Genomic DNA, 22,771 nt, shown 5'->3' with positions numbered 1-22,771 from the left:
ATGCTATGGACCAGAACTAGAGACCGGACGCTGTGGTTTACAGAACGTGGCAGACTTTGGAAGCACAGCAGGAGGCTTCAGCCCTACGAGTGCAAATCTTAGAGAGGCTTGGTCTAGGGCTCAGTTAGGAGAAGAACGGCTGAATCTCATCCACAAGGCTGGATCCAGGAGGCGAAGTCGTGAAGAGGCCTTGAGAGGGCCATCCTTGACTCATTTTTATTATTAAGACCAAGAGAAACTAATCCTTTGAAGAGCTCTTGTGGTTCCTCAACTCTCTATTTTTGCTTTCCGTAAGAATTTCCCCGATGCCGTAGAATCGCTCGCACAATGATGAGATTTGTTCCCTTGTTCTGAGAAACAAAAAAATAGTTAAGAGTTGGGGGAACATGGAAGAGAGGAAACGGAGTGGGACACACAGGGGAGCAGAGGGACAGGCAGAGAAGAGCCCATGTGGAAGGGCAGCTGGTGATTGGTCAAGGGGCATGGGTCACCGCTCACCTGCAGGAGAGAGAAGGGAAAACGGCTCCAAGAACAGGAATCGACTCTGGAAATTAATTACGAGTGCCCCGACACCCCCTCCGTCCTGATAGTGATGCCGCGTTACCCGTGTTCCCCAGGCACAGTGGGTGAAAGTTCGCCTGGCGACGGAGACGGAGACTGGGAAGAGCCCGCTTCCTTCCACCATAGATGTGGGCTTTGTACATTCCAAGTTAAATCACAGGGTCACTGGGGTTTGCATCAAACCGTGCATCATGTTAAAGAAACTGTTACTGCCTTTTAAGAAATAACAGTACACTGTCCTTCAAAATTCTTGCTTCATCATATATAATTTTTTAAAGATTTTATTTATTTTTTAGAGAGAGAGCATGCAAGCAGGGGAGAGCAGCAGAGGGAGAGAGAGAGAGAGAGGGAGAGAGAGAGAGGGAGAGAGAGAGAGAGAGAGAGAGAGAGAGAGAATCCTAAGCAGGCTCCACGCTGAGCACTGGGCTCAATCCCACAACCCTGGGATCATGACCTGAGGCGAAATCAGTGCTTAACCAACGGAGCCACCCAGGCGCCCCTTAAAGATCTTATTTTTAAGTCATGTCCACACCCAGTATGGGGCTCGAAACTACAACCCCGAGATCAAGAGTCACACACTCCACCAACTGAGACAGCCAGGTGCCCGTCTTTCTTCATCATATGTAAATTTTACTTAAAGGAAAGCTCTATAAACAAATGTTGAATTCTAGTTCAACACTTCAGCAGGCATATCCTTAGCGGCCAAGTGTGTTGATGTCTGCAACTTACTCTGAAATGCGTCAAAACACTAAGATGGATTGATGGATGGACAAAGAGATGGATTGTTGGATATGTGTGTGGCCAAGCAAGTACAGAAAAGTATTATTTACAGAGTCTTGGTATAAGGGTATTTACACATTTTCAGCTTTTCTGTGTGTTTGCAAATTTGCATACTAAAATGTTGGAAAGATTCTTTCTGGAGAGAAGAGACTCTTTAAAAAGATAGCACACAGGGGCATCTGGGTGGCTCAGTCAGTTGAGCGTCTGACTTCAGCCCAGGTCACGATTTCACGGTTTGTGGGTTCAGGCCCCACGTCAGGCTCTGTGCTGACGGCTCGGAGCCTGGAGCCTGCTCGGGATTCTGTGTCTCCCTCTCTCTCCGCCCCTCTCCCCGCTCATGCTCTGTCTGTCTCCCTCTCAAAAACAAATGTTAAAGTAAATAAGTAAATAAAATTAAATACACGAATGTCCAGAAAAGACTTCAATGATTAAGTGGTAAAATTTATACATTCTTTTTTTACTTAGTTTATATAGTTAGGTTTTTTATTAAGATAAAAAAAAATGGTACATAACATTATGTAAGTTTCAGGTACACGACATTACAATTTGACGTCTGTATGAACTACAAAGTGATCGCCACCAAAAGTCTAGTTGCCATCCATCACCACCCATTTTGCCCACCCCTCTAGTAACCGCCGATGTGTTCTCTGTATCTATGATACCCATTCCATCTTAAAGCACAAGGCAGTTTGCTGGATTCTATGAGTGTGCTTCTGGGTGTTTAAATCTCAAGTCACTCCTTGTAACTACAGTTGATGCTCCGTAGTGACAGGCAGTTAGAAGTAGGGGGGGAGGGGTTAACTTTTCGCTTGTCTTTCTCATGCCCACCTAAAAAAAAAAACAAAAAAAAAAAAAACCAGAGAAAGCACTACAAAATAGTGTTGAGCCAAGATTGTCTGAGATTCACCCAAGTTAAGCCCTAATGGTATACTTCCAGAGTTGATTATTTTTCAAGTCACCTGCAACTGTACTTACCCTTGTAGTCTTTTTCACCTATGTGATGCTTGTCCAGAGCATTCTGGGTAAGATGCATCCATAGACAATGAGTGAATTGTCAATAATAGATGAAAAGTTATCTAGTGAACTCATTTGTTTTAATGATGTATATACAATTTCAATTACTTAAACAGAGTTTGAAAAGAAAATCCAATTTCAGGGAAAGACTGGAGTTTGAGATTTTTAGCTGTGTACAGCTCTTTACCTGTTTCTTGTGGCAAAACCAGTAAATTGCAGGATCATCAAGCACTAACACACGATAGCGTTAACGCACGATAGGCACCTGCGTCCTGAAAAAATGAAAGAAACACCTCGTTTCCCAAGAATATAAAGGATACATACTTAAATCAGAAAACTACGAGCTTCAAATTTGCTGTTTTTATCAAGTGAAACTCATTATGTTTCTGAGCCCCAAAAAGGTAACAAAGTCTGATTTCCAATTATACTTAGATCATTTTAGTATACCTGCATTACTTAAACATCAGACACATAAACCAGTTTGTTGAATGATTACCCTGTTCAAACTTTGACTATTAAAGAGCTTTAAAGTGCAGAAATGAAAAACCCTTTACAGAGCATCAAGACTCTGTTTTAATAAAAAAGAAAACACTGGCCCAGAGACAGTGCGGGTTTGTGAAAAGCCCTTTGTCACTAACAGCCTCTTTCTTGAAAGATAAGAATAATGGGTTCCGTATTAGAAGTGTGAGTTATCTAAAGAAAACAATATGGTAACATAATTGATATCTAGTGAGTTGCTTACGATTTAAAAAAATTATTTCCTAAGTAAAAGTGTTTCCCCCGTTCCTTTGAAAAGCATTTAGAACCTTGAACGTATTTACATAAAGGGAAGAGACACCATATTTAAATCACCTTTTAAAATGCTACATTTTCATTTATATTTAGAGAAAAAACACAAGGAAAAAAGTTGTTAGTTATCCTCAGGGTGGTGAGAATGACAGTACGTGGAAAGTACAGCATAAAAAAAAAACATATTCCCCCCGAAACCAGACGAGAAGAACATAATCAGTTAGACTAATGATTAGAAATACGACTTACCTCCTTCTGACAAAGGTATTTGGGGGTGTATGGGAAGGGCCAAAGCCACCATGATGGATTAAGAAGCATATCAGAGCTCAGGGTCTCAAGCAGAGCACTCAACAATACTAGACAGGTTATGTTTCAAACCTACCTTCCTCCCCGAGGACCGTCATCCCTCAGAAACCCTGCCTTAGCTCATCAAACTTAAATCACTTGACTCCGCAAGAACCCACACACTGTCTTCATGCCCCTGAGAGTAAAACTCTGGGGGTCGCCGGGCCTCTTAAATGACGGCACGACGACCGTTCTCCGGCCAGGCTTTCTGAGCCCTGCCTCCTTCTCGCGGGGGCACAGCTGCCCTGACATGGACAGAAAGAGCCCTCTTTAGGTTAGACTCCACTGGAGGGCCAGCAGACACAGCCACAGCCAAAGAAAGCTTCATTTAATCACTCAGTTGGAAATACATGCTTTTAATACAAGCTGCACAGACTGATTAGTGGATGTGTCTCGGGAGCCCCTTTTCGAGCTGAGAGGTTTTTAACACATCACACCAGGACTATAGTTTCCTGAAGGGATCTCTCACCTGAGAGCAGACAGGGGTTTCGAGGAAGAAACAAAGACCTAGCCTTCATCTGGGCTGCATTTTTAAGCCACTCCCCCCAAACAGAATCTTTCCTCCCTTCTAGTAAACGCATGCGGGTGTACGTTCAAGCGAAGGGGGTATGTAAATGAACAAGTCTGTGCCCTCCCGCATCAAGGCATCACCCCCCAATCCACCACAGGCTCACCACTTCTCCCAAACAGGCACTTGGAGTGTAAGCACCGGGGGGTGGGGAAGAACGCAAAAACACAAACCACAGACGCATCGCAACCCAAGAGAGAGCCCTCTGCTAGGCTCTCAGAGTTCGGGTATTTATTCCACGCACCGCCTCGCTTCTGTTCCGGCGCGAGGCAGATCCACGGGTGTGAGGCAAGGTGACTCACAACGGGCATTCACAGCACACAGTCAGTCTTAGCGAATTAGGTAAATGAGAGATCGTTTGGTGGCCTTCTATTGTTGCTATTGTAATCACAGTCATTTTCCCTGGTAATGGCGCTTCGTGATGAAGTGCGGTCCTCACAGGATAATTGTGAAAGATACCGAAAGATTCGGGGTGCCGCATCTGGTTTGAAAAGCTCTTCAGATTCAAATTGGCGTTTTACTTTATCTCGAACATTTATTAGAGATTCAGATCATGCCGGTTTAAATGGAAAGGTGAAAAGCAGGGTAATTTCAATCTATGAATTATTCAGTCTCAGCCTGGTGAAATTGCCATCCATGAACTCACGCTCTGACAGCCTTCTCGCAGAGCCTGCATTATTACGCTTGTCATTTTTATTTCTTTATCTACGATCTCTTTCTCAGTTACCGAGCTGGTCCCTCAGGGCCGGGCTTCACAAACCAAAGTATTTCGAATTGGCAATCACCTAAACGTGCGGCCGGCTCCACGGGCTGCCTTTTCTTTTTTTTTTTTTCTCCTCCAGATCATTAAAAGCCACATCCACGATGGTATCTGGGAGGCTCCTCGATTAGATGGATTCAAACACGCGCGCACACACGCACACACAGGCACACGGGAGGGCATCACTGCGAAGAAGTTCTGTCCCGCCAGCATCACGAGTGAAGATAAAGTGATGCTTTCTGCTTCCTTCTTTGTTGTCTGCGTGCCCCTTCCTAGCGGCAGAGAGGAGCCAGCACGAAGGCGGGCTCGCCTGGCACCCTGATTTCCAACCAGAGCAGATGCAGACCGCACGCAAGGCAGGCTCATGCACACACAACTGTGCGCTCTGGCGAGCACGCTTAGTTAGGAAAATAAGAAGAAGCCATCAGATGACCGGAATCAGGCTGTCCTTGTCTCGGGCTGCACTCACAGTAATTCTCCACTGATGGCTGGTTGTGTCACTGCTATTCGGCAGCCGTCCCCGCATCCAGAGAGGACTGGGATTGAATTAGGTCAGTGAGTCTGGTTTCCTCCTTGACACCGTGTTCTAACTGAGGAGGGGGGACCCGCGGCAGCCCCTGTGACCAGCCTCAACTGTCCCCTGGCTTCGGTTGGGTGGACGAGCCTTGCACGGGCCCCGGCCGGCCGGACCACGGCCAGCATCGTCTCCTTTGTCCTAGCCTTTACTCCTGCGGGTCTAGCAGCGCGGCCTGAGCCTGAGCCGCGCCCCCAGGCCGCGCCCGCAGGGGACGGGGACCCAGCCGCGCTCCACGAGGGGCAGTCTGGCCACCAGGCTCCCGGCAGTACCCGCTCTGCTGCAGATTCACGCTGCCAACTTAGAAGCCCCCGTGCACATTCAGACTGCTTCTCTGCTCCTGGCTAAGCCAAAGGTAAATACTCCTCGCGTAAGGAATGCTGAGTGGTGGCAGCAGGACGGCACCCTGTGCCTAGCTGGCGGCCTCGGCTTTGCTGCACTGCGGCTAGGAGGCTGCAGGAGCCGGGCTCCGGCAGGCGTGAGCGTGCAAAGAGGCAGGGGCTCTGACGCGGCCGTCAGCTGACTCGCAGGGTGTTATCACGCAGGGGCCTCCGCGGAGTCAGGCCAGTCTCCAGGGTGGGGCACCGGTCAGATGACCTCGAATGCACCGCCTGGCTGAAGGAGGGCCGCCTCTGTGCGTCCACACCTGCCAGGGGACACCTCCCGTCGCTTTGCTCTCGGGCACAGTGTTTTACTCGCAGCCTTGGGGACTTAACCATTTCTGTCCTGCTTGCTGTGAGATGCCAGGTGATTCTTGGCGCGACCGTCCCGAGGCGCAAAGAGGCTGAAAATCGTCACTGCCCCTATCGTGTTGGTTGGCTCCGGCATCAGATGAGTCAATGGGGGAGAATTCCTGCCCCGCGTTTTGATTTTTAAAAGCACAACTTCTTCTTCTTCTCCTTCTCCTTTTTTTTTTTTTTAAACAGGTAGAAGTTGCCTTAAGCCACTTGTATGCTGTAGTGAACCCATAAATTGTACCTAACCAAATGGCAAGAGCGATAGGAAAATCTCGGAGGTGAAGGAGATCAGCCAGTAACCCTAAATCACGGTCCGGTTGCTAGAAAGCAGTGCGCATGCGCTTTTACGAACCGCGGGTTGTGCATCGCAATTAATCTGACAATGGAGCCAAAGCCTTATATGGTATTACCCCAGTGGTTTGAGGAATGCCGAAAGAAGAAAGCAGTCATTACCAGGCATTTGTTTAATGACTGTAATCATCCTGAATTAATTTAACTTGCTGCAATGTTTAACAGAAAGTCAATTATAAATTTGTGCTAGAAGAATAACAATGCTAGTATTTGCATAGCACCTTCCTCTGAGGAGACATCCTCTGAAGATCATCTCGTACCCTCCGCGTTTACAGAGCACTCAGAATGTGCTAAGTGCTTCAATCCATGGGCCAGCCTCTCCGAGGACAGGTGCTTGTCATTCTGAGCCACAGTGACGCGTCCCTATGGTACGAATAGCCTACAGGGGATTGCTCCATGGGCCTATGCTAGGCACTTGGTCAGGATTCAGCAGGGTTTGGTTTTGGTTTTTTCCCTCTTTGTGTCTTAGGAATTTTATTTTTCTGCCTCCTTCTTATCTGGTTGTGTTGACATGAACCCCCCCTCCCCCCAGAAACAAACAGAAGGCCAAACCTAGATGAAAACAACATCATCCGTGTAATTACAGAATTATTGTATTAGGAATACTACGAGTGTCAAAACCAGAATTACTATAAGTACTTAAATGAAGGGCTGATTCTACTTGGAGGCGGTGGGCTGGTGGAAGGAGCTGTGGCCCCAGCTGAGGGCTGCTGCCTGCACTGAGCCCAACATAGCTCTTTCCTTCCCAGACTCTCATTAGAGGATCCAAACCTCTTAAGTCGGCCTTTGCTCCCTTGTTTCAGAATTTGTTACCAGGTAATGAGCCCCAAAGGATACAAATAACCAATCAGGTGTAGCGTCCTTCTTCGGAGACATTTATCATTTTGAGGAAAATAAAACTTCCAGCAAAGTTATGGCTATCAATTGTGGCATCTCAAGCACTAATTCATTTCCGAGGGGCAAGGAGGCCTTCTCCTTCACCATAGGGCAGATCTGTGCCCGTGGGGCTGACCTCCCCTTGGCGTAGGTAAGGCTCAGCCTCAAATCTCCTCAAGCCAGCACGCATTGTGAATGTGGGTGGTCCGTGTGGGGCCCTGGGGCAGGCGGGAGAGACACCAGCAGCATCTCTCACTGGCATCTAGGGCATCCCACCTTTGCTCGTGATTTCTCTCAGGTCCTTGCCCACTGAGGAAAAGAGACTCAAGCATTGGTGTTTTTAGAAAGCGTCCCAGGCGATTAATTCCACCATGTGCCCAAGATTGGGAACTACCGATTAAAGATGAAATGCACTCCTGTTTTGCGATGTGTGAATCTGTTGTTTGTAAATTCATACGGTGCATATTATAGTTGACTGCAAGAATGAAAAGATAAAAACGAGGGCTTCAGTTTGCCTCTCTGTACTGTTAACATTCTGTACAAATCAATGAAAAGGAAATGATTTTTTTAAGTTTATGTATTTATTTTGGGGGGGGGAGGAGACAGAGAGAGTAAAGGAGGGGCAGAGAGAGAGAGAGAATCTGCCAGTGCAGAGCCAGAGGTGGGGCTCGAACCCACGGACCATGAGATCATGACCTGAGCTGAAGTCCAATGTTCAACTGACTGAGCCACCCAGGAAGCCCAAAAAGGAAATGATTTTTTTTTAATTTTTTTTAACGTTTATTCATTTTTGAGACAGAGAGAGAGAGAGAGACAGAGCGTGAATGGGGGAAGGTCAGAGAGAGAGAGGGAGACACAGAATCGGAAGCAGGCTCCAGGCTCTGAGCTGTTAGCACAGAGCCCGATGCGGGGCTCAAACTCATGGACCGCGAGATCATGACCTGAGCCGAAGTCGGACGCTTAACCGACTGAGCCACCCGGGCGCCCCAAAAAGGAAATGATTTTAACGGAGAAAATCTACATGGTTATGACACATGCACACATCTGTAACGGGGACAGTCTAGTTACACGCGGTAGTCACACCCTCCCAAGGCGCCTTGTTCCTTCCTCTCTTGCAGTGCCGGCCGCCTTGTGTTGAGACTTTTTGTTGACCTAGTATCCTTCTCGGTGGACTTGAGAGTTCTTCGAGGGCAGGGGCATGACGCACTCACCCTGATGGCCCCAGTGCTTTCTCTCTGCCTGGCAAGGGGTGCCTCTTCAGTATTTGCAGAAGGAAAGACAGAATGCGGAGAGACGTCTCCCAGTTAGAGAAGAAAGCTCAGAGACATCCGGGGTTCCAGCATGAGAACCGCAAGCTTTCCTTGCAGATTATCGCGCTCCCAAGGACTAAAAGAACACTAATTCTCAACCACAAATACTGACTTAAAACCTACATAGCAATTTTAGAAAGGGTGTGTGGTCAGTCAAAGCCCTGTATGTGTTTAATGACTAAATCTCCCTTCGTTTCAGGTATTCAGAAATCGAAAGCACACATTTCATTTTCCTTTGCATTTGGCACGGTGAGGCCAGTGAGGTGGTGACCCTGCTTGCCTTGGCTAGCCCTCTGCCGTCCCCAGCCTAGACGAGGAAAAAAGTCTGTTCCTAAGCTGTCCGGAAATCTCCACTCTGATACGTGCCCTTTTTTTCCTTCTGCCATCCACTCTCTAGGAGTCTTGGGATCACTTCTCCGTGCTTCTACGCGCATATACAATACAATAAATAGGATTGTAAAGGAAACTAATTGTATTAAAGATTGTAGCTTAAGAACTCTTGCCTTGGAAAATCAAAATCCCTCCAAAGTGAAATTACAAAGTGACTCCGATCGTCTCTGGTCCGACTTTTGTCCAATAAGAAAACAAGTTCAGGAAGAGCCGAGACAAGATAAAGGGGTGGGAAGGAGAATAGATGACTGTATTTATTGAATTTCATTAAACTTGAAATGGTGTTTCCTCTCAAAAGTGACCTTTCTAACGACTAGCACATTCCCCCATTTTCACATTTAAAAGAACACACCATACTTTCCAAACTGCCAACTCACATTAGATAGACCCTTCCTAAGGCGTAAAAAAAATATATATATATATATGGAGGCAATTTATTCTTTCATCTTTTTGTTTTACAAGTGAGGGCGAAAATTGAAGCTCAGAAAGATGGAGTCTCGCTTACAGCGGCATGTAAGTAAAGGGGCAGTAGATCCCGGGACCCAAATCTCCTACACCTGCATCAGCACCCCCTCCTTGTACACATTTAGTCAGCCATGTGCAGGGATTGTAAAAGCTGGGTACCAAACCATCGGCAGCTTGAATCAACCGCAGTGAGAATATTTACACCACAAAAGTGGGCAGACACTAAAATCTGGGGTGTTGTTTTTCCTCTGGAGGGCTGCCTAACATGTTGTAATATATTTAATCATGCCAATTTACATAAGTTTGATGTGTACTTTCATTTCAACTCCAGAATCCAAAGTGCTTAAGAATATGAAGCATAATGGTTAAGCCTAAAGCTCTCAGGTCAGAGGGCCTTTAATCCTATACCCCTGATTCTCTGTGTGACCTTGGGGGAAGTTCAGTCCCCAAGTTCAGTCTGGGATTCAATTTCTTCTGTAAAACAAAGATAAAAAGCCTGTGCACACAGGTTATGTGTATTCGTGAAGCCGTGCACATAAGCTACTTAGCATGGACTCGTGCACACTGAGCTCCCAGTGGCTGTTAGCTGTGATTATTTTCCTCTTCTCTCACCTCTCCCTCCTTTTTCTGATTCAGTTGGTCATCATGGCAGATTGACATTATTTGCACTGAGGTGGGTAAAGCTATGTTTAAGAGATTACAGGCAAAAAACAAAAACCCTGTACAACCAACTCAGGATTTGGGAGAATGGAGGGTTACCCTGTGGTTCCTGACTCATGTGGGTAACCAGAGATTCAAAGGACCGGTGTCATTTTTGCATAAATTCTGTAATCCAAGACAGCATCATGATTCAGCAGAGAAATTATTGAGGGACATGGTTTCAGCATGATTTTAGAGGTTTTAGAGAAGACAAATTAAGACTATACACTGTATTAGGGGTCTTTGGGCAAAGACCAAGTTGCAGATTGTACACAGACAGGCAGTCGGGCCTCTCGGCCTGCAGTCACGTAGCCCCCTTCACGGGTGTGTTTTCATTTGCGGAGTCTCATGGCCAATTTGCACACCTGCCGAGACATGTGTATTTTTCAGAGCTAAGAATTCTTCCACTAATAAGATCAAGCTTTAAGGGAAGAGGCTCTGCCTGCAGGCTCTGAAGGACTTGGTCCACAGAGCCAAGGTGTTGGAATGTCAGGTCGGCCCTATCTAGAGGGCAACAAGCCAAGGAGATGCCCCCTCCCCCTTTTTGTTGGCATGGGCAATGCTCATGGAAGGCGCCCCGCAGGAACCACACAGGAATGCTCATGTTAGCTGTCCCATCTTTTGGGCTTCTCTGAATTCAGTGTTCTTGGACACGGGACCACCATTACAAGGAGAAGGTAGAGAGGAATCTTGGAAGCAGTGGGGCAGAACCACCCTGCTTCCACTCATCCCACCCCAACCACAAAAGAGCAGAAATAGGTGGGGGGCGCCTGGGTGGCTCCGTCGCTTAAGGGTCCGACTTCAGCTCAGGTCATGATCTCGCGGTCCATGAATTCAAGCCCCACATTGGGCTCTGTGCTGACAGCTCAGAGCCTGGAGCCTGCTTCGGATTCTGTCTGTGTCTCCCTCATTCTCTGCCCCTCCCCGACTCAACTCTGTCTCTGTCTCTCAAAATTGAATAAATGTTAAGAAAAAAATGTTTTTAAAAAGAGCAAAAGGGGGACAGGATTATCACCATGGTACCCTAGGTTCAAACAAAATCCCAAGGGAATACAAAATGAAGTCATGCCATTCTTCTAGACTGAGTTTTCTAGGCAGTAAGTTCTATTAGAAACGACAGGTCACCTGACTCTCCTTGCCCTGCCTCCCTTCAAGGGTTGTGGGTCTCCTGGCCCACCTACTTTGGGTTTGCTCATTTTCAGAGCTAAAGTTCCACTCCCAGAAAATGGCATCAGCGGGGACAACAGGAACCCTCTAAACAGCCAGGCTATGGCCCAGGAGACATCAGCCTCCCAGTCCCTGAAGAAAAAGATGCTTTAACCCAAATACTAATGTATAATAACAGAACTGCAAAAAAAAAAAAGAATAGACATAATTACCATTTATTGAGAGTTTACAAAGTGCCAAGTACGCATGATATCTTCCCAATCATAAAGTAAATAATAAGTAAAGTAAATAAAAAGTAAAGTAATAAAAGTAAATAAATAAAATAATAAGTATAAAAATAAATGCATGCATAGGGCTTACTATGGCCAGAGTGCCAACGGCTTTACATGTAATAACCTACTTAATCCCTACGACAACCGTGTGAGGAAGGTATTCTCATACCGACTCCATTAGGTAGGAACTATTAGGTCCCTGTCACAACTGGGAAAGCGGAAGCACAAAGAGAGGAGTATTGTTCAAACCACACATCTGGTAAATACAGGCTTGTGGATTCAAACCCGCATTGTCTAATCTGGGTTCAAATTTAAATCTTGTGCTCTTACGCATTGATATTCAAACATGGGCTTCCTACAACGGTCTTTAAATGGTTTGAAAGAGCCCAAGAGAAAGGAGAGAAAAATAGAAACTAGTCTTGGAGTCACTGAGGGAAGGGTTACAATCTAAGAGTTTGTGACCAGGGAGACCCTGTCCCATAAGAATATTAGCAAAATGAGCTTTTCGTTAAAGCATTCCTTTGAAGATACTTGAACTCATCGGTATGCTAGTAAATTGACTCTCTGAGGCTTCCTCTGTTCACTCCAGAAACCATATCATTTTATAATGCCTATGCATTCGGGACAGCCTTCATACTGAACACACAGCTCTGTGATTTTCCGGGATTTTCTGTGATTTTAGGTAGTTTCCCATATCTCTCTTGCTCTCCCTCCCAAGCTATGTGTTGTCACTTCTTATATTTAACGAAAGATGTTTTTACTTTTGTTGTTCTTAATTTGAAAAGGAAGTGAGACATTTATATTTCTCTTCCCTTGACCTTCTAAGAAATCTAACAAATGTGTGTGGGTTTTTAAGTGGGAATGACTCTTGGTTGGGTAAAAGCTTTTCTCTGTGAATTGGTCAGCCTTTGGGAGACCTAAGAAATGTGCAGGTGTACGTGTACATGTGCACGAGTGTGCGCATGCACACACACACACACACACACACACACGTGCATTCAACACTATTTACTGTGAACCCTAGGCAGCCTGGAGCTTGTCTGAACACACAACGCTCACCATTTTGGATTTACACCTGTTCCCAACCACTTTTCCTGCTCTAGCTGTGCACCATATTTTGAGGCCCCAACAGCCAGGCAAGTTACTCTGTAAGTACATGATCACCATGAGGTCATGATGTGAACTCAGACCTAGAACACTAAATGGCAGTTACCCTTTGAGAAACAATGTAACTCTAAGGATAATCACCATGTTCTGTGTAATTTTTTTTAGATCTTTGGGGGTGCTAATTTGTAAAGCACATATAACCAAATGAATAATTACATAGCAAGGGGCTAAAAGGCAATTACAAAATAATTGCATGCTATTTGATCCCTCCATGAAAACATGCTTAATAGAATGTTCCCCTAAACTGTTTCTGTACCTGTGGAACACTTTAAGGTTATTCTTTTTCCTTAACTCTTTTGAAGAATGTTGTTTGGTAAAATATACTAAAGTATAGGCTCTAAGTGTAGGTTAGAAACTCAGTATAAAGCTTTATTTTTCCCCTATACTATATAAAGTGAATTTATGAGCTATTCAGTACTTTATTATAAAATAGCCTTTGTGTTAGATGATTTGCCCAGCTGTAGGCTAACGTAAGTGTTCTAAGCACATTCAAGGTAGGCAAGGCTGAACTATGATGTCAGTAGGTCAGGTGTACTAACTGCATTTTTGACTCGGGATATTTTCAAGTCATTATGGGTTTAGCAGGATGTAAGTCGAGGAAGATTGGTACTAGAATTACTCAAAAAAATTGTTTTTGATGTTTTTATTTATTTTTTAAGACAGAGAGAAAGCATGAGCTGGGGAGGGATAGAGAGAGAGGGAGACAGGAACCAAAGCAGGCTCTGTGCTGACAGCAGAGTGCCCAACGTGGGGCTAGAACTCACAAGCCATGAGATCATGACCTGAACTGAAGTCAGACGCTCAGCAGACTGAGCCACCCAGGTGCCCCTAGATTTACTCAAAAAGTTTAAGAATACTACTAATTTTTTTAAGTTTATTTATTGATTTTTCAGAGAGAGAAAGAGAGCATGAACTGGAGAGGGGCAGAGAGAGAGAAAGACACAGAATCAGAAGCAGGCTCCAGGTTCCAAGCTGTCTGCACAGAGCCCAACGTGGGGCTTGAACCAACCAACCACAAGATCATGACCTGAGCCAAAGTGGGACCCTCAACCAACTGAGCCACCCAGGCGCCCCAAAGAATACTATTAGATTAGTCTTTGGATTTTTTTTTAAGTTTATTTCTTTATTTTGAGAGAGACAGAGAGCATGAGCAGGGGAGGGGCAGTGAGAGAGGGGGAGAGAGAATCCCAAGCAGGCTGCATGCTGTTAGCCAAGAGCCTAGCGTGGGACTGGATCTCATGAACCATGAGATCATGACCTGAGCTGATATCAAGACTCAGATGCTTAACCAACCGAGCCACTCAGGCACTCCTAGGTTAGTCTTTGGATTTTAAAGAGCACTTCAAACTTTTAAAAAAGCACGTTCACACGCATCATGCATCTGTGAGCATTACTCAGCTTAAAAGTGATAGTCTTGAGAGAGAGAAGGTAATAATTTGCCCAATGTCTTCTATCTCCTGGCTCACAGATTTCCCCCCTGACCACATACATGCACGCACTGACTTTCATCCTGATCTTTACCAGTTTCCATTCCTGAGGTAAGATGAGAAAGAGAGAGGAAAAAGGGAGAAGGAAGGAAGTGCTGGCCGACTTGTTAGAGTGAAGCAGAACCAGAAGTTGGGGATACTTGGAAAACATCACACAAGCACCTACAGAAGCTAGCGAGAGCCCCCACAGTAATAAACACACAGGAAACTTGCACCGATATGCATTCTTCCAAAACAGACTGCATTTACGATCAACTTGAAAAGCCGGTAAATAACAGCGTTGAATATATCATGGAATTTGTTGAACACCCTACCGACAGTGAAACACAGAGCAGTTGGATGTGTACAGAATGACTGTGGCGTGTGCCAGGCGTTGCCCCTCGTGAGCGTGTGGCTGAGCGGGAGTAAAACTTCCTGCGGCTGCACAGCATCACGAGGCAGTATCGGACCACGTATCGCTAGCCTGGGAGAAGTACAGTCTCTACTGATTTGGTACTGCGTTTGTACCACTGTGAAGCCAAAAACTCGTGAGTCAAACCATCATGATTTGGGGACCCCCCCCCCCCCCGTGATCTAGAATGACCTAGTTGTATGCCACTGCTCACCTCCGCCCCTACTGCTCCTAGACCCTGCCTCTCCCTCCCTCCTGCCTTTGGCAACTTCTTGTTTTAACCATGCTTTGCAAATGGTCAGGACTGAAAAACTACAAAGAGGCAAATAAGTATCTGGTAGGAAAATTATTTCTTTGTATTTTAATAAGAGATTAAATCAATTACAGTTGACCTTTGAACAACATGGGTTTGAACTGCATGGGTTCACTTAAATGTGGAGTTTTTTTATTGTCTTGCATTATAAATGTATTTTCTCTTCCATATTTTTTAAATTAAATTTGTTTAATGTTTATTTATTTTTGAGAGAGAGAGACAGAGCATGAGTGGGGGAGAAAGAGAGAGAGAGGGAGACACAGACTCCGAAACAGGCTCCAGGCTCTGAGCTGCTAGCACAGAGCCCGACACGGGGCCTGAACCCACAAACCATGAGATCATGACCTGAGCCAAACTCGGAAACCTGAACCACTGGGCCACCCAGGCAGCCCCCTTGTGATTTTTTTTAAATAACATTTTTTTTCTCTAGCTTACTTTATTGTAAGAATATAGTATGTAACGCACATAATGTACAAAACATGTATTAACCAACCGTTATCAGTAAGGCTTCTGATCAACAGCAGGTTATTAGTAGTTAAGTTTTTGGGGGCGAGTCAAAAGTTTTATACAGATTTTTGTCTGCATGGGTTGGGGGGCTGGGCATTGGCCCCTGTGTTGTTCCCAGGGTCAGTTGTACGGTTTTACTTCTACTTCCAGGAAATTTTCGAGTTTTTCCATGAGGGATATTGTTTGCTACAATCCACTGGATACAGACGTGGCCTAAAATTGGCAAGAATTGGAACTTCCCAACACCACCAGTGTGCTTCATCAACTCTAGGTGCTGGAGTTAGAAATATATTACACTTGTGGTTAATTGTTGTGGTTTTCCATGGCTTTGTGAAATTACCTACTTCCAAAGTGACTCAGGCCTCTTCTGTCCCGAGAGGCTATGGTGCTGGGGAATGACAGCACTGGTGTGGATGCAAGAGGATGATCGATTTTCTTTTCCTAGACCCTTCCCGTCACTGATGCTTATTCCACTGATAACTAAAAATGGAAGAGCCATTTTTCATTTATTTTATCACTCAATATGCCTTCACTTCCACAATGAATTAAATACGGTCACAGGCACCAAAATTATTTCAGTATAAAAGAATAGAAGTAGTCAGCCTTCTTATGGTAAGCACAACATAAAGAGAAAATGAACAGCAAACCAACAAAATCATTGCAGAGTTGACCGTTTCGTAGTGAATTAAAAGTCCTATTGATTTAGTTGGAGAACACGTTTGTGAAAACTGGACTTAAAAGATTTATGAATGCCTTAAAGAGGCACATCCGGGGGTGCCTGGGTGGCTCAGTCGGGTGAGCGGCCGACTTCGGCTCAGGTCATGATCTCACGGTCCGTGGGTTCGAGCCCCGCGTCGGGCTGTGTGCTGACAGCTCAGAGCCTGGAGCCTGCTTCGGATTCTGTGTCTCCCTCTCTCTCTCTGCCCCTCCCCTGCTCATGCTCTGTTCTCTCTGTCTCTCAAAAATGAACAAACGTTTAAAAAAAATGTAAAGAGGAATGTCAGATAAATGAGCAGCCCTTGAGTATGAGGCTCCAACAAGCATCCAGTTTGTCCCCTTCTTTGACTTCTAAAGATGGCTGCCGCTGAGGACGGACTTGGATTTTTAAATCGCTGAGGATGTTCAACATAGTTGGAAATTGAAAAGGGCATATAAATGGGAAGGAAGGAGGTAGAGAGCCTATGTTAAATATTCTTTTAAGAAGTGTGGTGAACGAGGGCTCATTCGAAGCCATAGTTAAAAAGGTACATATTTCTACAAATGAGGTTTTGGAGGGGTCTTTATTTAGGATGGAAACGTTTAAAATAAATTTATTGGCTGAAGAAAAAGGAACTGGTAGAAAGTGACAATTGGAGGTATGGGACACAGAAGAGTCAGGTGTTGGAGCTCCAGAAAGACATGGGACAAGGCCAAGAGCAAGGTGGGGTGTTGGCCTTGAACATCTTTTTTACCCTCTGAAACTGATGTAAAGGTGGCAGGGGTACAGGAAGGATTTAGCTGTTCTCGTCTGTCTGAAGAACGTGGCTTCCAGAATTAAGAGTAATGCCACAAATATGTTCTGATCAGAGACAGAGGCTGTTATAGATATTATAATACTAGCAATGCAGTCCAAGATCCAGTTCGCCTTTGGGGTGCCTGGCTGGCCCAGTTGGTGGAGCATGTGACTCTTGATCTCAGGGTTGTGAGTTTGAGCCCCATGTTGGGTATAGAGATCACTTAAAAAATCCTTTTAAAAAATATTGAATTAGCCCCCAAAACCAAGAGCACACTGTACACGTTGTATGTTAGCCAACTTGACAATAAGTTATATTTAAAAACATAAAAATAAAAAAAATAAAATAAAATATATACTATAATAAAAAAGAAAAAAATATTGAATTAGCTCTTTTAGAACTAAATCAATTTTCCTTGGGAAATAATATAATATAGAAGTAAATAATAAGGGTTCTGGCATTAGGTTCAAATCCTGGCCCACCTACTTACTAGCTATAGGATTTTGGTCAAGTTACTTATATTTCTCAATTTTTCGAAAAATAATATAAGGATATTAATAACAATAATAATAACAAGTCTGCCTCAGAGAATTACTCTGAGCACTAAATGGAAGATAACCAATAGTAAACATCCAGGAAATACAAGATGTTATTTTGATTGCTGTTACTGCTCTTGTGGTAAATGAAAATTCATAGATATTTTTATAGGATTATGAAGAAACATTTCCCCCATTCTATCTATAATACAGTTGATTTTTTTAGACTCGGGGTAACCCTATTGAAGTGTGCATGTTAGATCCATTTTATCAAGCCATTCTCCTAAGATCCTTCTGGGGTGTGGCTCCATCATTCCATGGATTCACTGCCCTCTCCAGCCTGGGTGACCTGTGAATGTCTTGAGTCCTGTGCCAGCCACTGCTGTTGCATACCCAGTATCCACATCTGCCTTCTTCCCTACTGACGGATGCTTGATCTGGTTCAACCAGAGCAGTGTATCTCCCAGCATCCCTTGCAGCTAGGGGTGGTCACGTGACACAGTTCTGGCCAGTAAGGTAAAAGCAGAAGTCACTGGGTGGGCATCCAGGTATGTTTATTAAGGAGGCTAGCCCCAGGAGAAAGAAAGCCAGATGCCAAGAATGATGGAGAAGGAAGAGTAGCCTGCCCTTCACCGTGCGTCACCAGAGCCCCTGTCGTGCGACAGAAACAACCCCTATTGGGTTGAGCCTCTGGCATCAGGATTCTGTTACATTCGGCAGACACAACTTCTACCTGCTACAGGTGCCATCTGCAGTCCCATCTAAATATCTGGGGACAGGAAAAGAAACCTACACAGAACAGAGCTAAAGATAGAACACTGTAGCATCTCATTACAGACCGTCCTCCACTTTGTTTTTTTTCCAGATTTGTTGAGATACTTTTGACGTATAACATTGTGCAAGTTTAAGTAAACAAACGTGCTGATTTTCTGTGCACATATAGATTGTTCTTCCATGAATATCTTACTTTGCAAAAATTGTCTCCAGGTGATAACTGCACCTGTGTCAGTCTTGTCTCCATGATTAGGTGGTCTAGATTGTGTCTTCTGGGTAGGTGGTGGGCCCTGGGTATAGATTTGTAAAAACCAAAAGCAGTCGTGTCCTGATCAACTCCCGGGGACTCAGATGCCTTGTTCCAACTCAGGCTTCCAGCAAGTTCTAGAGCTGGCTCTCACCCCATATTTTCACAGCCAGTGTTTATTGCCCTGCATCACCTTGCTTGAGTAGCTCATGAAAACCTTCCTTTTGTCTTATACTCTCTCTCCAGGATCTCATTTTACTTTACTCAAACATATATTCTTAACTCTTTAAACTGCGGGATTACAGAAAGGTTTTGTTTTCCGGGTGAGTTCTCTTGGTTCTGAGTACCATAGTGTCCTATCCACAGTCACAAAGAACCAGTGATAGTAAAGCACAAGGCTTAAGACCGCTTTTGCAGCTATCGGGGTTTCAGTGCCAAAAAGGAAGGAGACCGATAAAGGGCCTCAGGTTCCCCCTTGAACTTGGGGCGGGTCACTTTGCCCTCGCCCTCCCTGAGGGGATCTCGGTAAGAATGGCTCTTACTCCAGTAATAACCTGTCATGCTTCTGAGCGGAAGACAATCTGTGACTTTCTCGAACCACCCTGAAAGCGGACAACATTGGCACAAACATTTCCTTGATATTTAATAGCTCCCTAACCCCCTCCAGCTGCTGCAGCTGCTGTAAGACAGACACAGGAGAGATTAGATACGGCATTTGCACCTGGCCAGCCATAAACTGCTTCTTGGTTGCATACGAAGGTTAACAGGCCCAATTCCCTTCTCTCCTTAGACCCAGAGTGTGAAAACATGAAAGAGAGCTGTAATTAGTTATAAACAATAAAAACTTGTGCGGCGTGTGTAAAACGAATGGATTTATTTGCCTACTCGGAGTGGAAGCAGAACTTTTCCTGGCTGTTGACAAGGAAATGCCTTGTCTTCACTGGGTTCTTTCTTTCTCTCTTCTTTTTTTTAAGATCTTTTTTTGTGTGTGTGTGAGTAATCTCTACACCCACCGTGGGGCCCGAACTCACAACCCCGAGATCAAGAGCACCTGCTCCACCCAGAGAGCCAACCAGGTGCCCCCTTCGCCGGGTCCTTTACATTCAAATGTTAGATGGTAGGTTTGGGTTGTGTCAGAGGGATGGGAGTGAACTCACTGTGTGGTCTGTCTGGTAGCTGGTGACTCTGCCCTTTACAAAGCTTTACGAAGTTCTATCCAGAACTTTGCCTGGTTCTTTCTGCTGCATCTGCCCCCAGCCGGTCTCTGCCCTGACTGCTCATTTTTTGTGACACAGCACTGATCCTTAGTGGGGCACAGCTTGAGAAGTGGAGGCAGAGCTGGGTGCTTTTCATGGGGTCCTCTCTGTAATCATGATTCAGTGGATTCTGGCCGGCTGAAAACTCTTTAGAGTTTATAGACGACTGCAGCCAGCTTCATCTACTTAGCCACAATGTGGTAGGTAATTTGAGAGCATTAAAAAAAAAAAAAAAAAAAGACTCCATATTAGCAGATCATTTGAATGCGCCCCCCCTTTTCCTCCACAAAACCTAATGCTTTATACTCTTGTTACCAGTATATTATATAAGCATGAATCATTCTTGGAATTGAATAGCTCCTTTGACCATGTGGAGTTCAGACGCACACAAGGAACTTTAGTTGAAATGGAGACTTGCCATATTGGTGGCACTCTCCACTCCTATTTTCTAGTAGTTTCCAAACTTTTCAAGTATGAGAGCCCATTTTTTACCTAATTCTAGTAGTTTTGTTTTAGTCTTTGTTGATTGAGATTACCAAAAGCTACCATGAAAGCAGTATATTTTGTATTTATTAATCATCACAACAGTAACTTATGTATGAAAAGTGGGACATATATTCCAGTACATTCTTTATTCTGTCCTCGATAACACTTGGTATAAATATAGATTTCAGCACTCCTTAAAGAAACTCCAAGGGTTCCCAGGGGTTCGAGGCCCAAATTATAAATATAGTCATTTTTCGAAAGCAAATGACTCTTACAGAAGGAATGTAGAGAGAGGGCTGTTAAAATAATCTTGCAAAACCTTGCGGAATAGGATCTTCGATATGCCATGTTCCACAGGACAGATGAAAAGAAAGCTAGGAAGATAGTTTTTGAATTTCCAGCAATAACGTTAGGTGTTATGTTCCTACAATTTAGCCCACCTATGGGTACTGTATTTTTTTTTATTTTTATATTTTTAATTTACATCCAAATTAGTTAGCATATAGTGCAACAATGATTTCAGGAGTAGATTCCTTAGTGCCCCTTCCCCACTTAGCCCATCCCCCCTCCCACACCCGCTCCAGTAACCCTCTGTTCTCCATATTTAAGGGTCTCTTCTGTTTTGTCCCCCTCCCTGTTTTTATATTATTTTTGTTTCCCTTCCCTTCTGGTCATCTGTTATGTCTCTGAAAGTCCTCACATGAGTGAAGTCATATGATTATTTGTCTTTCTCTGACTGACTAATTTCACTTAGAATACCCTCCAGTTCCATCCACGTAGTTGCAAATGGCAAAATTTCATTCTTTTTGATTGCCAAGTAATACTCCATTGTGTGTGTGTGTGTGTGTGTGTGTGTGTGTATACCACATCTTTTTTATCCATTCATCCATCGATGGACATTTGGGCTCCTTCCATACTTTGGCTATTGTTGCTAGTGCTGCTATAAACATGGGGGTGCATGTGTCCCTTCGAAACAGCACACCTGTTTCCCGTGGATAAATGCCTAGTAGTGCAATTGCTGGGTCGTAGGGTAGTTCTATTTTTAGTTTTTTGAGGAACCTCCACACTGTTTTCCAGAGTGGCTGCACCAGCTTGCATTCCCACCAACAATGCAAAAGAGATCCTCTTTCTCCGCATCCTCGCCAACATCTGTTGTTGCCTGAGTTGTTAATGTTGGCCATTCTGACAGGTGTGAGGTGATATCTCATTGTGGTTTGGATTTGTATTTCCCTGATGATGAGTGATGTGGAGCATTTTTTCATGTGTTGGTTGGCCATCTGGATGTCTTCTTTGGAGAAGTGTCTATTCATGTTTTTGCCCATTTCTTCACTGGATTATTTGTTTTTTGGGTGTAGAGTTTGATAAGTTCTTTATAGATTTTTGGATACTAACCCTTTCTTTATAGATTTTGGATACTAACCCTTTATCTGATATGTCATTTGCAAATATCTCCTCCCATTCTGTCGGTTGCCTTTTAGTTTTGCTGATTGTTTCCTTCGCTGTGCAGAAGCTTTTTATTTTGATGAGGTCCCAGTAGTTCATTTTTGCTTTTGTTTCCCTTGCCTCTGGAGACGTGTTGAGTAAGTGGTTGCTGCGGCCAAGATCAAAGAAGTTTTTGCCTGCTTTCTCCTCGAGGATTTTGATGGCTTCCTGTCTTACATTGAGGTCTTTCATCCATTTTGAGGTTATTTTTGTGAATGGTGTAAGAAAGTGGTCCAGGTTCATTCTTCTGCATGTCGCTGTCCACTTTTCCCAGCACCACTTGCTGAAGAGACTGTCTTTATTCCATCGGATATTCTTTCCTGCTTTGTCAAAGATTAGGTGACCATATGTTTGTGGGTCCATTTCTGGGTTCTCTATTCTGTCTCATTGATCTGAGTGTCTGTTCTTGTACCAGTACCATACTGTCTTGATGATTACAGCTTTGTAGTATAGCTTGAAGTCCGGGATTGTGATGCCTCCTGCTTTGGTTTTCTTTTTCAAGATTGCTTTGGCTATTCGGGGTCTTTTCTGGTTCCATACAAATTTTAGGATTATTTGTTCTAGCTCTGTGAAGAATGCTGGTGTTATTTTGATTGGGGTGAGTACTGTATTTTTTTAACGGACCAATGCAATTAGATAAAATTCATAGTCACCTCAAATATTTTTTATCTTCTTGGGGCCCCTGGCTGGCTTAATCAGTAAAGCGTGTGACTTTTGTTCTCAGAGTCAGAGATTCAAGCCCCATGTTGGGCATAGAGCTTACTTTAAAAAACCTTTTTTAAAGATTTTTGTATCTTCTTGGGGTGCCTGGGTGGCTCAGTCGGTTGAGTATCCAACTTCGGCTCTGGTCATGATCTCCCAGTTCCTGGGTTCAAGCCCTGCATCGGGCTCTGTGCTGACAGCTCTGAGCCTGGAGCCAGCTTCAGATTCTGTGTCTTCCTTTCTCTCTGGCCCTCTTCACTCACCCTCTGCCT

At 44.5% G+C, this 22,771-nt stretch overlaps 1 long non-coding RNA gene across 2 annotated transcripts; it reads right to left on the bottom strand.

Annotated features, from left to right (window-relative positions):
• Window positions 1–1,655: 1,655 nt before the first annotated feature.
• On the bottom strand, window positions 1,656–3,739 carry LOC109252696 (uncharacterized). Of its 2 annotated transcripts, none has more exons than XR_002074128.2 (3): window positions 3,394–3,739; window positions 2,543–2,627; window positions 1,656–2,169 (listed from the first exon to the last, which is right to left on the bottom strand). It is a non-coding gene; the product is annotated as an uncharacterized LOC109252696 (long non-coding RNA). The 2 variants fall into 2 exon arrangements; XR_002074129.2 differs by having other exon boundaries at window positions 3,527–3,739.
• Between the last annotated feature and the right edge of the window lie 19,032 nt (window positions 3,740–22,771).

The sequence above is a fragment of the Panthera pardus genome, unplaced genomic scaffold, assembly GCF_024362965.1.
Source record: "Panthera pardus isolate Hobbes unplaced genomic scaffold, ASM2436296v1 HiC_scaffold_17, whole genome shotgun sequence".
Classification (NCBI taxonomy): Eukaryota; Metazoa; Chordata; class Mammalia; order Carnivora; family Felidae; genus Panthera; species Panthera pardus.
Note: the sequence above shows the minus strand (reverse complement) of the source record. Positions and strands in the feature narration are given on the sequence as shown.